Here is an 18,583-nt window from a genome sequence, read left to right as displayed (position 1 = left end):
TATGTCTTGGAACAGGATCGAATCCAAATTAGGCCCATTGAACCAAAGGAAATATCTCTTGGAACGGGATCAAATCCATCTTAGCACCATTGAACCAAAGGAAATATGTGTTGGAACAGGATCGAATACAAATTAGTCTCGTTGAACCGAAGGAAACATGTCTTGGAACAGGATCGAATCCATACCAGCCCCATTGAAACAAAGGAAATATGTCTTGGAACAGGATCAAATCTAAATTAAGCCCAGTGAACTAAATAAATATGTCTTGGAAGAGGATCGAATCATACTAGCCCCATTGAACCAAAGGATATATGTCTTGGAACAGGAACGAATCCATACTAGCCCCATTGAACCATGGGAAATATGACTTGGAATGGATTCAAATCTAAATTAAGCCCAATGAATCAAAGGAAATATGTGTCTTGTAAGGGGATCGAATCTAAATTAGCCCCAATGAACCAAAGAAAATAGGTGTCTTTGAAGATCAGGTCTAAATTTCGTCCTATGAACCAAGGGAAATGTGTCTTGGAATGGGATCGAATACATCTTAGACGCAATGAACCAAAGGAAATATGTGTTTTGGAAGAAAATTAAATCCAAATTAGGCACATTCAACTTAAGGAAATAATTGTCTTGGAACTGAATCGCATACAAATTAGGCCTAATGGGCCAAAGGAAATATGTTTGGAAGAGGATCAAATCCAAATTAAGCCCAATGAACCAAAGGAAATATATGTCGTCGAAGGGGATCTAGTCCAAACTAGGCCCAATGAATCAAAAACAAAATATGTGTCTTGGAAGGCAATCAAATCTAAAATAGGCCCAAAAAACATAGGCAGATACGTGTTGGAAGAGTATCGAATCCAAATTAGGCCCAGTGAACCGAAGGAAATATGTATCTGGGAATGGATTTGAATCAAAATTATGCCCGAAGAACCCGCGGAAATATGTGTCTTGGAAGAGAATGGAATCCCAATTAGGCCAAATGAACCAAAGGATATATGTCATAGAAGAGGATCAAATCTAAATTAGGCCCATAGAACCAAAGGAAATGTTTCTTAGAACAGGATCGAGTCCGTACCAGCCCCCTCGAACTGAAGAAAATATGTCTTGGAACTGAATCAAATCCAAATCAGGCCCATTGAACCAAAGGAAATATGTCTTGGAACAGGATCGAATGCGTACCAGCCCCGTTGAAACAAAGGAAAGATGTCTTAGAACAGGATCGAATCCATACTAGCCCCGTCAAACCAAACGAAATTTGTCTAGGAATAGGATCAAATCCAAATTAGGCCCATTGAACCAAAGGAAATATGTGTAGGAACAGGATCAAATTCATACAAGCCCCATTGAACCAAAGGAAATTTGTCTTGGAACAGGATCAAATCTAAATTAGGCCCATTAAACCAAAGGATATATGTCTATGAACAGGATCGAATCCATATTAGCCCCATTGAACCATGGGAAATATGACTTGGAATAGGATCAAATCTAAATTAAGCCCAATGAATCAAAGGAAATATGTCTTGTAAGGGGATCGAATCTAAATTAGCCCCAATGAACCAAAGAAAATATGTGTCTTTGAGGAAGATCAGGTCTAAATTTGGCCCTATGAATCAAGGGAAATATGTGTCTTGGAAAGGGATCAAACCCTAATTAGGCCCAATGAACAAAAGGACATATGTGTCTTGGAATAGGATCGAATATATCTTAGACCCAATGAACCAAAGGAAATATGTTTTGAAAGAAAATCAAATCCAAATCAGGCCCATTTAACTAAAGAAAATATTTGTCTTGGAACTGGATCGAATACAAATTAGGCCTAATGAGCCAAAGGAAATATGTGTTTGGAAGAGGATTGAATCCAAATTAAGCCCAATGAACCAAAGGAAATATGTGTCGTAGAAGGGGTATATAGTCCAAATTAGGTCCAATGAATCAAAAGGAAATATGTGTCTTGGAAGGCGATCGAATCTAAAAAAGGCCTAAAGAACATACGGATATATGTGTGTTGGAAGAGTATCGAATCCAAATTGGACCCAGTGAACCGAAGGAAATATGTATCTTGGAAGGGATTTCAATCAAAATTATGCCCAATGAACCCGAGGAAATATGTGTCTTGGAAGAGAATGGAATCCCAATTAGGCCCAATGAACCAAAGGATATATGTCATGGAAGAGGATCAAATCTAAATTAGGCCCATAGAACCAAAGGAAATGTTTCTTAGAACAGGATCGAATCCATACCAGCCCCCTCGAACTGAAGGAAATATGTCTTGGAACTGAAACGAATCCAAGTCAGACCCATTGAACCAAAGAAAATAATTCTTGGAACAGGATCGAATCCATACCAGCCCCATTGAAACAAAGGAAAGATGTCTTAGAACAGGATCGAATCCATACTAGCCCCGTCAAACCAAAGGAAATTTGTCTCGGAATAGGATCAAATCTAAATTAGGCCCATTAAACCAAAGGATATATGTCTATGAACAGGATCGAATCCATATTAGCCCCATTGAACCATGGGAAATATGACTTGGAATAGGATCAAATCTAAATGAAGCCCAATGAATCAAAGGAAATATGTCTTGTAAGGGTCGAATCTAAATTAGCCTCAATGAACCAAAGAAAATATGTGTCTTTGAGGAAGATCAGGTCTAAATTTGGCCCTATGAACCAAGGGAAATATGTGTCTTTGAGGAAGATCAGGTCTAAATTTGGCCCTATGAACCAAGGAGAATATGTGTCTTGGAAAGGGATCAAACCCAAATTAGGCCCAATGAACCAAAGGACATATGTGTCTTGGAATGGGATCGAATATATCTTAGACCCAATGAACCAAAGGAAATATGTGTCGTAGAAGGGGATATAGTCCAAATTAGGTCCAATGAATCAAAAGGAAATATGTTTCTTTGAAGGCGATCGAATCTAAAAAAGGCCCAAAGAACATACGGATATATGTGTGTTGGAAGAGGATCAAATCCAAATTAGACCCAGTGAACCGAAGGAAATATGTATCTTGGAAGGGATTTCAATCAAAATCATGCCCAATGAACCCGAGGAAATATGTGCCTTGGAAGAGGATGGAATCCCAATTAGGCCCAATGAACCAAAGGATATATGTCTGGGAAGAAGATCGAATCTAAATTAGGCCCATTGAACCGTAGGAAATGTGTCTTGGAACGGGATCAAATCCATACCAGCCCCATTGAACCAAAGAAAATATGTCTTGGAACAGGATTGAATCCATATTAGGCCATTGAAACAAAGGAAATATGTCTTGGAACAGGGTCGAATTCATACTAGCCCCGTTGAACTAAAGGAAATTTGTCTTGAACTGGATCAAATCCAAATTATGCCCATTGAACCAAAGGGAATATATCTTGGAACAGGATCGAATCCATACTAGCCTCATTGAACCAAAGAAAATTTGTCTTGGAACAGGATGAAACCCAAATTAGGCCCAATGAACCATAGGAAATATGTGTCTTGGAAAGGGATCGAGTTCAAATTAGGCCTAATGAGCCAAAGGAAATATGTGCTTTGGAAGAGGATCGAATCTAAATGAAGCCCAATGACCCAAAGAAAATATGTTTCTTGGAAGGGAATCGAATCCAAACTATGCTCATTGAACCCCCCCAGAAATATGTCTTGGTAGAGAATCGTATCCAAATTAGGCCAAATGAACCAAAAGGAAAATGTGCCTTGGATGGGGATCAAATCCAGATTAGGCCCAATGAACCAAAGAAAATATGTGTCTCGGAAGAGGATTGAATCCAAACTAGGCCTAATAAACCAAAGGAAATATGTTTCATTGAAAAGGATCGAATCCAAATTAGGCCCAAAGAACATAAGGATATATGTATGTTGGAACGGGATCGAATCCCAATTAGGCACAATGAACCAAAAGAAATTTTTCATGGTAGACGATCAAATCCCAATTAGTCCCGGTGAACCGAAGGAAATATTCATTTTGGAAGGGATTTGAATAAAATCTATGCCCAGTGAACCCGAGGAAATATGTGTCTCGGAAGAGGATTGAATCTCAATTAGGCCCAATGAACCAAAGGATATATGTCTTGGAAGAGGATTGATTCAAATTTAGGCCCAATGAACCAAAGTAAATATGTGTCTTGGAAGAGGATCGAATCCGAGTTAGGCACAAAGAACCAAATGAAATATGTTTCATTGAAGATTATCGAATCATAATTAGACCCCATGAACCAAAGAAAATATGTCTTGGCCCAGAATTGAATAAAAATTAGGCCCAATGGACAAAGGAAATATGTATTTTGAAAGAGGATCGAATCCAATTTGATCCCGATGAATCAAATGAAATATATCTTTTGGAAGGGAATCGAATATCTATCAGTAACAATGAGCCAAAGGGAAAATCTTTGTTGGAAGGGGATAGAAACGCTATTAGGAACAATGAACCTAAGAAAAAATGTATTTGAAGAAAATAAAATCCCAATTAGACCCAATGAACCAAAGGAAATATGTCTTGGAAAGGGATTAAATCCCAATCAGGCCTAATGAACAAGAGGAATTAAGTGTCTTGGAAGAGGATCAAATCCCAATTAGGCTCAATAAACCAAAGGAAATATGTGTATTGTAAAGGGATGAAACCCCAGCTGAGCCCAATGAGCCAATGGATATATATGTCTTGGAAGGGGATCGAATTCTTATTATGCCCAATGAACCAAAGGAAATATTTTTCTTGGAAAGGGATCGAATGCCTATTATGCCCAATGAATCAAAGGACATATGTGTCTTGGAAGGGGATCAAATGCCTATTATGCCAAATTAATCAAAGGACATATGTATCTTGGAAGGGGATCGAATACCTACTATGCCCAATGAATCAAAGGAAATATTTGTCTTGGCAGGGGATGGAATACCTATTATGCCCTATTAAACAAAGAAAATACGTGTCTTGGAAGGGGATCGAATACCTATTATGCCTAATGATCCAAAGGAATTATGTGTCTTGGAATGGGATCGAATACCTTGTACCAACCATGTGTCACACGATCGTACATAAATTATTTTGTATATATTATGCTTGTATCTGCGCTCTTCCCTCGCACTAAAAAGAACCAGAACAAACATGTCTATGTGTCGCCTATGTAACATTGTCATTTCTCGAACATGTATTTTCCTGTTGCCTTGAGGTTTTGTATATAAAGGAGAGTGTTCTTTAATAATACAACTCAGTTGATTGCTTCCTGCCTTCGAGTCACAACCCTTCTCTCGGCTCGTCACATTGGTAGTCGACTCGCTTCCACCGCCCTCCACCCCCAACCCCTCGCCCCTCCATCGTTGGTACTATGATGGACTCTACGGCAGTTGGCGCTACGGCCGCTCCATTCAAACTTTCATCGTTTGCCAGCGGAGAGGCATTTGCTTGGTTTCAGCGCGCAGAAGTCTAGTTTCGCATCAGGGGCGTGACTCGCTCAACCACCAAAGCAGATTATGTTCTCGCGGCGATACCTGAGGACACCTTCCCGGAAATATCCGATTGGCTTTGTGAACTTGGAGACACTCCAATAGCGTATGACGCCCTCAAAACATACCTTCTGCAGCAGTACTCGCCGTCGCCAGCCGCCCGTATAGCAAAGCTTTTTCAGCTCTCGCAACAACCGTTGGGGGACCAAAGGGCTTCGCTTGCCCTCAGGGAAATGACCAGTATCGCTCGCCTTCAACCTGCCGCAGACGGCTCTCCTTGTGAGGTGAACCTACTTCGTGCCCTTTGGATACGCCGTTTACCCGGACCTATACGCGCTGCCATACCCGATGTCAATAGTTTACCCATAAAGGACTTGATGACCAAAGCCGACGCCCTTATGGACAGCCACTTCAAGACCACATCAGCGCACCCACGGATGCCTACGCCCACCTCTTCACGTCGTACCCGGAAGTTTTCCGTCCAGAACTTCGCCAAACGCCCACGGTTCCTGCCAAGCACAGTATTTATCACCATATCAAGACGACGGGACCCCCAGTCTTCGCAAAATTCAGACGTCTGGCACCGGAACGATTGGCAGCCGCCAAACAGACGTTCGCCGAAATGGAAGAAATGGGCCTTTGCCAAAAGTCCTCCAGCCCATGGTCGTCACCCTTACACATCGTTCTAAAGAAAGACAATGTGGAGGATTAATTTTTGTTTTATTTTTTTTTGTTTATTTTCTTTTGCCAAATCCAGAGAGAGAGAGAGAGAGAGAGAGAGAGAGAGAGAGAGAGAGAGAGAGAGAGAGAGAGAGAGAGAGAGAATTTCATTTGCATTAGTTTTGCTAAATCGCGCGAGAGTGTGTGTTTGTGTGTGTGTATGTGTGTTTGTGTGTTTGTGTGTTTGTGTGTCCGCGGTGCGCGCCGAAGAACAAGTGGTATTTAGCGAATGATTGTTTGTAGTGGGAAAGACTGTTGGTACAAATGAGATTGTTTGTTTATGTTTTAGTTAGGTTACGACAGTGGTGAATGTCTTGGGTGAATGCTTATTTTGATTTGACTGCTGTAACCGTCAGTTGTGTGAACGCTGGATTTATTATTTTTTTTACCAGCGAGGAAGTGATTATTGGTTTCCAAAAGTAAGTACAGTTTTGTTTATATTTGCTAGTCGTAATTGTGAATGATAGGAACAGTTTATTATTTATCTTTGATTATAGTGCAATAGTTCAGTTAGTTAGGAGTGTTCATAAGTGTTTTTCTTTTTTATTTTGGCAGGCCGTGATTCCTCCTTTGGAGAGTTATTTTTTGAATGCCGATCTTTAGTTGATGACCTGGCCTATAAGAGATTGTATTTAAGACTGCTCTTTGGATAGATTATTGTTGATGACCCGGACCGAATGAACTTCGATTGCTGCTATTGATGATGATAATGATAACGATGATGATGACGATGATGACGACATCCAAGACCCCAATTAGGGAGGCAGTGGTGGCAACTTGCCACACTGTTTAACCTGTTAATCACAGATTGAGGGTGGTGCCGTGAAAGACAGTTCGGCAGTTTGTGAACGACTGTGTTGCAAATAACATATAAAAGCATACAAACTTTGGTGTCGGTGAACTCGTAATATATATGTATGTGTTTTGTGTTTTCATGTTTGGGTTGCAGTTAGTTTTAAGTTTTGATAGGATTTATTTGATTGCGGAAAGGTTTTTTTTGTTAATTATATAATTAGTTTTAAGTTTTTGATTAGTTTTAAGTGTTCATTTTGATTGTGGATGGTTTTTGGTATTGATTATTTTAGTTTTAAGAAATAGAGTTCTAAGGATATGTTTTGTTTTTTTGTGTCCTTTTGTCTAAGAGTCCAGTTTATGATAAAGTAAGGGGAAAGTTTGTTTTGTGGAGACCATTGTCAGTAAGTGTGATTCAGGGTGTGGGGGTTGTCCTTGCAACATCCCGCCATAACGGCTCCCTCCGTCCGTGCGCGGATTACAGGCGCCTGAACATGCAAACAGAACCGGATCACTAGCCCCTCCCAAACATTGCCGACGTGACCTCCTACCTGCACAAAGCAAAGGTCTTCTCTACGCTCGACCTCCTGAAGGGGTATTATCAGGTGCCTATGAACCCAGAAGACTTTCCCCTCGAAGACTCCAACACCACCCTCGTCTGTGACGTCAGTACTGGTAGACCGCGACCTTGGATTCCTGCTCCCATGTGACGGCAGGTGTTTGATTTCATTCACGGCCTTTCACATCCCTCGTGCCGTTCTACTGCACAGCTGCTGAAGGCAAAGTTCATTTGGCACGGCATTTCTAAGGATGCTAAGGATTGGGTCCGCGCCTGTACTTCTTGCCAAACTTCCAAAGTACATCGACACACGGATTCAGGAGTGGGCACCTTCCCTCAACCTCAGCGTCGTTTCGCACACATTCACGTCAACGTTGTAGGCCCCCTACCCACATAACAAGGACATCGTTACCTGTTTACCGTCATCGACCGCTCCACTCGTTGGCCTGAAGCCATTCCCATGGAAACTGCAACATCCGCCTCATGTATATCTGCCTTACTCTCTGGATAAATTCCAAGATTTGGTATCCCTAAGCATATTACTTCTGACAGGGGAACCACTTTCACCTCTCAATTGTGGACATCATTAGCGAATCTCCTGGGCATCACCCTACATCAGACAATGGCCTACAACCCCGCTGCCAATGGAATGGTTGAACGTTTTCATCGCACCCTCAAAGCAGCTTTGATGTCCCGCTGCAAGGATTGCAACTGGTTTACTCAGCTTCCCTGGGTCCTCCTGGGACTAAGGACCACTCCTAAAGACGCCCTCGACGTCTCGGCAGCTGAAATGGTGTATGGCGACCCGTTGGTCGTCCCTGCCGAGTTTTTTCCTTCTACAGCCTCCTCCGACGATCTCCAGCGCATACGTCACGTCGTGGGAAAATTTACTCCATGCCGCCAGACTTACAAGCCCCCAGCGAAGCATCACATACCAACAGACTTGCATTCTGCAACGCACGTCTTCTTGCGCAACGACACTACCAAGCCACCGCTAATGCCCCTTTACACGGGTCCTTTCCTTGTGATCCGACGCAGTCTGAAAGCATTCCTACTAAACATTCTTGGCAAAGAAGACTGGGTCTCCATTGATCGTCTAAAACCTGCTTATCTACTGCCAGATGACCCGCCTACAGTTCGCCTCTCAAGAGCAGGGCGCCCTATTTAACATGTACAGTATGTCATTTTTAGGGGGGAGCCATGTACCAACCGTGTGTCACACGATCGTACATAAATTATTTTGTATATATTATGCTTTTATCTGCGCTCTTCCCTCGCACTAAAAAGAACCAGAACATACATCTCTATGTGTCGCCGATGTAACATTGTCATTTCTCGAACATGTATTTTCCTGTTGCCTTGAGGTTTTGTATATAAAGGAGAGTGTTCTTTAATAATACAACTCAGTTGATTGCTTCCTGCCTTTGAGTCACAACCCTTCTCTCGGCTCGTCACAACCTATTTTGCCCAATTAACCAAAGGACATATGTGTACTGGAAGGGGGATCGAATACCTACTATGCCCAATGAACCAAAGGAAATATTTTTCTTGGAAGGGGATCGAATACCTATTATGTCAAATGAATCAAAGGATATATGTTTCTTGGATGGGGATCGAATCCAAATTAGGCCCAATAAACCAAAGCAAATATTCATTTAGGAAAGGAATCAAATCTTTATTAGGGCCAATGAATCAAAGAAAATATGTCTTGTAAGGTGATCTCATCCCAATTTGGTTCAATGACCCAAATGAAATATGTTTCTTGGAAGGGTATCGAATCCCAATTAGGCAAAATGAACTGAAGTAAATATATGTCTTGGAAGGAGATTGAATCCGAATTAGACCCAATGAACCAAAGGAAATATATGTCGTGGAAGGGGATCAAGTCCCAATTAGGCCCAATGAACCAAAGGAAAGATGTGTCTTGGCAGGGGATCGAATACCAATTAGGCCAAATGAATCTAAGGAAATATATATCATAAAAGCGGATAGAATCCCAATGAGGCCAAATGAACCAAAGGAAATATGTGTTATGGAAGATGATCAAATTCCACATAGGGCTAATGAACTTAAAGAAATTTGTGTCTTAGAATGGGATCAAAGCCCACTTAGGTCAAATGAGTCAAGAAAATATGTATCTTAGAAGTGGATTAACTTTTTATTAGGCCAAAGGAACGAAAGAAAATATGTTTCTTGGAAGGGGATCAAATCGCAATTAGGCCCAATGATGTAAAATACTTGGTGTCTAGGAATGGGATCGAATCCCAATTAGGCCCAATGAACCAAAAGAAAATATGTATCATAGAAGGGTATCGAATCTCTATTAGGTTCCATGAACAAGGGGAAACATGTTTCTCGGAAGGAGATAAAATCCCAATTAGGCCCAATGAACCAAAAGATATATGTGTCTTGGAAGGGAATTAATTCCGAATTAGTACCAATGAACCAAAAGAATTATGTGTCTTAAAAGGGGACCGAATCCCAGTTACGCCCGATGAACCAAATGAAAATATGTCCTGAAATAAACCTAAGGAAACACGTATCTTGGAAAGATATCGAATATCTATTAGGGCTAATGAACAATAGGAAATATGTTTTTTTTAGGGTGATCAAGTTCCAATTAGGGCCAATAAACCAAAGAAAATATGTGTCTTCGAAGGGGACTGAATCCAAATTAAGCTCAATGAACCAAAGGAAATATGTCTTGGAAGAGGATCGAATCCCAATTAGGCCCAATTAACCAAATGATATATGTGACATAGGAAATGATCGAGTCCCAATAAGGTCCAATAAAAAAAGAAATATGTGGCTTGCAAGAGGATTGAATCCAATTTATGTCCAATGAACCAAAGGAAATATGAGTCTTGGAAGAGGATCGAATCCCAATTAGGCCCAATGAACCAAAGGAATATGTATCATGGAAGAAGATCGAATCCAAATTAGCCTCACTGAGTCAAAGGAAATATGTGTATTGGAAGGGAATTGAATACCAATTAAGCCAAATGAACCAAAGAAAATATCTGTCTTTGAGGAGTATCGAATCCAAATTAAGCTCAATGAACCAAAGGGAATGTGTATTTAGGAAGGGATTCCAATCTTTATTAGGCCCAATGAACCAAAGGAAATATCTGTCAGGGAAAGGGATAGGATCTCAACTAGGCCCAATAAACAAAAGAAAATATGCGTCTTTGAAAAGAATGGAATCCCAATTAGGCCCATGAAACAAAGGCAATATGTGACTTGGAAAGGGATCGAATCCCAGTTAGGCCTACGGAAGAAAAATGCAATATGACTTGGGAGGGGATCGAATCCCAATTAAGCACAATGAACAAAACGAATTTTTTTCTTGGAAATGGATCATATCCAAATTAGGCCCAATAAACCAAAGTAAATATGTGTCTTAGAAGGAAATTGAATACCAGTTAGACCCAATGATCCATAAAAAAACATGTCTTAGACGTGGATCAAATCCCAGTTATGCTCAATGAACCAAAGGAAATATGTATCTTCAAATTGGATCGAATCTTTATAAGTCCAACGAACCAAAACAAATATGTGTCTTGGAAGGGGATCAAATCCTAATTAAGCTTAATGAACCAAATGAAATAAGTGTCTTGAAAAGTGATTGAAGTCCAATTAGGCCTAATGATTCAAAAGCAATTTGTAACTTCGAAGGGTATCTAATCTCTACTAGGGCAAATAAATCAAAAGGAATATGTTTTGGAAGTGTATCGAATCCCAATTAGGCCCAATGAAACAAAGGAAAAATGTGTCTTGGAAGGATTATAGAATCTTTATTAGGGCCAACAAACCAAAGAAAATATGTGTTGGACTGGATCAAAGCAAAGGAATTATGTTTATTGGAAGGGGCGTGATTCTCCACTAGGCCTAATGACCCACAAGAAATGTGTTTCTTGGAAGGGTATCGAATCCCAATTAGGCTCAATGAACCAAAGGAAATATGTGTCTTAGGAGGGAATTGAATTCCAATTAGGACCAATGAACCAAAGTTATTATGTATCCTGGGAAGATATCTAATCTCTAATAGGACCAATGAACCAAAGAAATTATATATTCTTGAAGGGGGTGGAATCCAAATTAGGCCTAATGAACCAAAAGAAATATGTTTATTGGAATGGAATTGAATCCCAAGCAGGTCTTATGAGCTAGAGGATATATATGTCTTGGAAGGGGATGGAATTCCAATAAGGCCCAATGAACCAATGGAAATATGTACCTTGGAAGGGTATCGAATCACTATTAGGCCCAATGAACCAAAGAAAATATGTGTCTGTGGATTAGATTGAATCCTAATTAGGACCTATGAACCGAAAGAAATGTGTTATTTGGAAAGGGATCACATCCAAATTAGGCTCAATGAGTCAAAGTACTTATGTCTTGGAACAAGATCGAATTCCAATTAGGCCCAAAGAACCAAAGGAAATGTGTATCTTAGAAATGTATCAATTCTCTGTTAGGCCCGATGAACCAAAAGAAATGTATAACCCGGAAGGATATCGAATCTATATTAGGTTCAATGATCTTACGGAAATATAGGTTTTGGAAGAAGATTGAATCCCAATAAGACCCAATGAACCAAAGGAAATATGTGTCTTCGAAAGGGATCGAATCCCAATTAGGCCGAATGTACCAAAAGAAAGTTATGTCTTGGAAGAGGATCGAATTTCAATTAGTACCACTGCATACAAGAACAAGCGCACCTTTATCCCTCTGATGAGTACAGCTAGATTATTCCTTAGGATTTATTTTTTAATTTCCATTTATTATTTTGATGGATTGTTTGTTGTTTATCATTTTGGAATTTTTCTCTTTTAGAATTTTTTTTCAATTTACTTATGCATTTTCCAACTGATAAAGAAAACGTACAAATGAATCTTTATCAAGAAACACTGCATACTGGAAAAAGTATGATTTTTTCCTTACCCAGATATGAGGAATTTTATTGAGACACAGCATACTAAAAGTCCGACTTATGATATTATCTTTTTTTTTTTTTTTTTTTTTTTTCTTTTTTTTACATTTGTCCATCTGATGAAGAAACCGTACAGGTTAATCTTTATCAAGGAACATTATACACTGGAACAAGTATAACTTCTTGCCTATCTCAGAGAAATGTAATATTTTCGAGGAGACACAGCTTACTAGAAGTAGGACATTGCATATATGAATAAGTCTGACTTCTTCCCAATTCCAAAACAATAGAATCTTCTTAAGGGGACATAGCATACTGGAAGATAGACTTGTTTGTTGTGCATTTATCCACCTGATAAAGAAACAATACAGATCAAGGAATACTACATACTAGAACAAATCGGACATATTCCTTATTTCAGATCAATGGAAATTTCTTTAGCAGAAAAGGCATGCTGAATGTCGGAATAGTTTCTTCCGCAAATTGTCGACTTGACAAAGAAAAATTTATAACCAATTCTTTATCATTGAACGCTGCTTTTAGGAACAAGTCTTTAAATCTTCTCAGTTGCAGAACATTGGAATCTTATTAAGGAGATATCATATTAGATGTCAAATTTGTTTCCACTGCATTCGTCTACCTGATAAATTAACAGTACAAGTGAATCTTTATCAAGGAACACTACATAATGGACCAAGTGTGACTTCTTCCCACTGCTGAGTATATGTTGTAAATTATTCCTTCAGATCTGGAAGGCTAGAATCCACTTGGCAAAGACTGTCTGTCTCTTAATTACCCTTGAGTAAAGACTTCTTTTCTTACAGAAAGTAAAGGAAATCTATTATCCTCAAAACTGAACTGAAACTAACGCTGAAAGTATTTCCCACTATATTCTTATTTTTATTTTGATATCATAATTTGCATATTCTAACGATTTTTATTTATATTAAATTTGGCAGCATTTTTAGTTTTCTTTATTTTGTTTGAATTTTTTCTTTTGGAACTTTTTCCATTTTTATTCTTTGTTCACAACACTAAACACTCACTCCTGTTCCACTCTTCCTGTACAATGGAATCTTCTTGGGGAGACAGCGTACTAGAAGTCAGAAGTGTACCTCCTGCAATTTTCCCACGGATAAAGAAATAATACAAGTTAATCTCTACTAAGAAACAGAGCAAATTGCAACAAGTATAACTCCTTCCCTATCCCATAACAATGGAATCTTCTCAATGGGACACAGAGTGCATGAAGCAAAAGTAAAAAAGAATCTTAATAAGAAATACTACATACTGGAACAAGTCTGACATATTCTCTATTCCACAACAATGGAATCTTCTTGAGAATAAACATCATCCTAGAAGTTTATACAAGCATATCTCTATCAAGGAGATAAGTTTGACTTCTTCACTTTTACAGAACAATGGACTATTTATGAGAAGACACAGTATACTAGAAGTCGGAATTATTTTTTTTATTTTTTTTATTTTTTTTTTTTTGCATTTCTCCTTTTGACATAGAAAAAGTACAAGTTAATCTTTGCCAAGGAACACTGCATACTTGAGCAAGTCTCACATCTTTCCTATTCCAGGGAACGCAGTATAGTTGATGTCGTCGATTTTTTTTTTTTTTTTTTTTTTTTGGTCCACCTAATAAGAATATGTATCACTGAATCTTTAATATGGAACACAGCATACTGGAACAAGTCTCACTTCACCCCTATTCCAGAACGGTGGAATATTCTTAAGAAGACAGAGCTCACTATGAGTCAGACTTGCTTCGCCTGCATTTATTCACTTGATAAAGAAACACTACAAGTGAATCTTCATCAAGGAACACTGCATACTAGAATAAATCTGACTTCTGGACACAGCACACTAGGACTGAGACCTGTTTCCTTTGCATCTATATACTTAATAAAGAAGCAATACAATTTAATTTATCAAAACCCCTGCAATCTGGAACAAGTCTAACTTCTTCTCTATTTTAGGACAATTGAATCTTTTTGAGGGGACACAGCATACTAGAAGTCATACTTGCTATTTATGCATTCATACACCTGATAAGAAAAAAATCAGTACAAGGTAATCTTTATCAACGAACACTGTAAACTGGAAAAAGTTTGACTACTTCCGTTTTCCTGAACAATGGAATTTTCTTCAGGTGACACTGTGCTCTAGAGGTTACACTTGTTTCATCCGCATTCAGCTACGTGAAAAAACCGTTTCTAACATTCTGATGGTAGATTAAAACACCGGTTGGAACTCAAGGCTGAAGTGGCACAGTCGGGTGTATTTGATCAAAACCCGACAGCTCTGTTTGGCTCTTTTTTTAACAGAGCTTTATCCTAAGTCGTCGCCAGAATTTTCGGGACTTTAATGGTCATCTTTTGAGTGTATGGACTCTGTCTTTGGCTCATCTCAGAGAATGTCACTAGCCCGCAAATTCATATCATGAAACTGTCAAATGATGTACCTAATGTAATATGTATAATTGGATCAAGGGACGGATGATGAATTAAATTTCTTTTAGCTGATCATCCTACTCTTCTATTGATTTTTTTTTTTTTAATGTAAAGTATATTCACTTGGAATTATATAAAGTTGGTGTGGGGTGTTTTTGCTAGTCATGAGACAATGTTGAAATGGACCAAAGATCTAGGGGTGGGGGATATGAAAAATTAAATATATAGATAGGAAAAATACAAATTAATTTACATTTCCGTATTGTTGATTTTTTTAGTACTTTACATAATTCTGTCTTTTTTTTGTATTTAAATCTTTATACTTTGGTCCCTCAACATTGTCTCATTATATATATATATATATATATATATATATATATATATATATATATATATATATATATATATATATATATATATTTTTTTTTTTTTTTTTTTTGGCAGCACACCCTACTGCCTGTAGTGCTCGGAGATGGTAGCGAAACTTATTGTCGCACTTTTCCACTATTTTACCTTTGTACAATTTGATAGGAATAGCCAATCATTCAGGAACTACATATTCTGGCAACTATACTGCCTACTGTAAACATCCTACTCCTGTATCTGGTATGAGTACAATGATTTAAGAGCATCCAGAGTTTACACGGGGAGAGTGTGCAGTCCAGAAGCATATCTGCATCATCCAAATTATAATTTTGAGAGAGAAAGAATGTTTTGCATTGTTCAGACTGTGTAATATGTTTGTAGAATTTAAAAAAGATGCAAGTTCTCAGCTTAAATTTAAGATTGAGAGAATGAAATTGACCATTCGTGTTACTGCACCTCTTTTGTAGTGTTTTGTGATACATGCAGGTTAAATGACAGTAAGTGGGTGATGCAACTGACAATTTCCAAAGGTTGTACTACCTCAGAAGAGGGAGACCAAAGTGCAAAACTTAGAGTGAGTTAGCTTTCGTAGGACATCTGCGTTGTTCAGTATACTAAAAACAATTTGAAGTTTTGAACTGACATTTTTCATACAGGTGATGAAAATTGTGTTCTGCTTTAAGATCGCTTCCACAAAAAATTCAAACGTTCATGTCAAGAGGAATTTAAGAAAATCTTTTTGGACTGTGTAGACCAAGACAGATCCTGAAAAAAAATTCTAACACTCAACTTGTGATGTTCGTGAACGGTGGTCTTCGTCTCTACCTTTAAAATGATGTTTGTGAAGAATCTGTTTATTCTTCCAGTAATTTTGTAAGAAGAGTGGCCTCAAAAAAGCACTGAGGATAATAAGCCTTTCTCAATATGTTACATAATTTTTTGTCTTTCTGATGTAAAGGTAAGAATGTAGAGACAGGTCAGATGTGTATCATTGTTTCACAATCCTTTTGATTCTAACTTAAGTAAGCTGTCAAATTACATTTGAATTTAGCCAAACGATTTACACTTATGTTGGTCTTTATTTATATTTATATATGTAGAATAAATATTTAGAGGAAGGATTCTACAAGAGGCTATGCATTGGGATATCTGTCTCTCCTTCTGTTTTGAGGAACAATATTGTCTCACCATGGTATCTATTTTTTCTTTCAATTCTTCAAAATAAAAGTATTTTTCTATTCATGTAAACAGTGAGTGTTTCTTTCCCGTACACAATTTGTCCCCTTCTCAGCCACAATTTTTTATATATATATTTTTTCCCTCTCCTAATGTTCAATTATCTATAAATAGGAAAAATATCTTACTTAGAAAGTATAATGCACCTCTCATTTAGGACTCCGTGCATAGCACTGCAGAGAGAGATGAGGAACCCATAATGAAGGTTCACTGGTACTTTTTCATCTAGTGGATAAATATATACAAATAAATACCGACATCTAGTATGCCTTGTTCCCTCAAGAAGGTTCTGGAATAGGAAAGATGTCAGACTTGCTCAAGTATGCAGTGTTCCTTGGCAAAGATTAACATATAATTATCATTGTCAAATGGAGAAATGCAAAAAAAAAAAAAAAAAAAAAAAAAAAAAAAGATATAAAAAACAATTCTGACTTCTAGTATGCTGTGTCTTCTCATGAATAGTCCATTGTTCTATTAAAGGGATGAAGTCAGAACTATTCCATTATGTAGTATTCCTTGATAGAGATTTGCTTGTATAAACTTCTAGGATGATGTTCATTTTCAAGAAGATTCCATTGTTGTGAAATAGAGAATATGTCAGACTTGTTCCGGTATGCAGTATTTCTTATTAAGATTCGTTTTTACTTTTGCTCCTTTTATTCTATGTCCCATTGAGAAGATTCCATTGTTCTGGGATAGGGAAGGAGTTATACTTGTTACAGTTTGCTGTGATCCTTAGTAAAGATTAACTTGTATTATTTCTTTGTCCGTTGAAAAATTGCGGGAGATACACTTCCGACTGCTATTATTCTGTGTCTCCCCAAGAAGATTCCAATGTACAGGAAGAGTGGAACAGAAGTGAGTGTTTAGTGTTGTGAACAAAGAATAAAATGGAAAATGTTCTAAAAAGAGAAAATTCAAAAGATATAAAAAAAAATATTGCAAAATTTAAAATAGATATATATCATAAAAGTTATTGGAATATACAAAATATAATATGGATGTAAAAATGTAGTGGAAATACTTTCAGCATAAGTTTTCGTTCAGTTTTGAGGATAATATATTTCCTTTACTTTCTGTAAGAAAAGAAGTCTTTCCTCAAGAGTAATTAAGACACAGGCAGTTACTGCCAAGTGGATTCTAGCCTTCCAGATCTGAAGGAATGATTTACAACATATACTCAGCAGTGGGAAGAGGTCACACTTGGTCCAGTATGTAGTGTTCCTTGATAAAGATTCACTTGTACTGTTAATTTATCAGGTAGACGAATGCAGTGGAAATAAGTTTGACTTCTAATATGATGTCCCCTTAATAAGATTCCATTGTTCTGTAATTGAGAAGATTTAAGACTTGTTCATTAATAAAGAATTTGTTATATTTTTTTTTTTTTTTTTTTTTTTGTCAAGTGGACAATTTGCTGAAGAAAGTATTCCGAAATTGGATATGCTTTTTCTCCTAGAGCAATTTCCATTGATCTTAAATAATAAATATGTCAGATTTGTTCTAATATGTAGTGTTCCTTGACTAAAACTCATTTGTATTGTTTATTTATCAGGTGGATAAATGCATAACAAACAAGTCTGTCTTCTAGTATGTTATGTCCCCTTAAGAAGATTCCATTGTTTTGGAATTGGAAAGAAGTCAGACTTATTCATATTTGCAGTGTTTCTTGAAAAATATTCACTTGTACTATTCGTTCCCCAGGTGCACAAATGCTGAAGAAAAAAGTCTTACTTCTAGTAAGCTGTGTCTCCTCGGAAATATTACATTTCTCTGAGATAGGGAAGAAGTTAGACTTGTTCCGTTGTACTATTTCTTCATCAGGTGGACAAATGTAAAACATAAGTCAGACTTTTAGTATGCTGTGTCTCAATAAAATTCCTTATATCTGGGATAAGAAAAAAATCATACTCGTTCCAGTGTTTCTTGGTAAAGATTTATGTGTACGTTTTCTTTATCAGGTGAAAAATGCATAAGAAAATTAAAAATGTTCTAAATGAGAGAAAACTCAAAATAACAAACAACCATAAAAAACCCTCAAATAAAAAAATAAATAAATAGATAAATA

The sequence above is a fragment of the Palaemon carinicauda genome, chromosome 35 (genome assembly GCF_036898095.1).
Source record: "Palaemon carinicauda isolate YSFRI2023 chromosome 35, ASM3689809v2, whole genome shotgun sequence".
Taxonomy (NCBI): Eukaryota; Metazoa; Arthropoda; class Malacostraca; order Decapoda; family Palaemonidae; genus Palaemon; species Palaemon carinicauda.
This window is presented reverse-complemented; position numbering follows the sequence as displayed.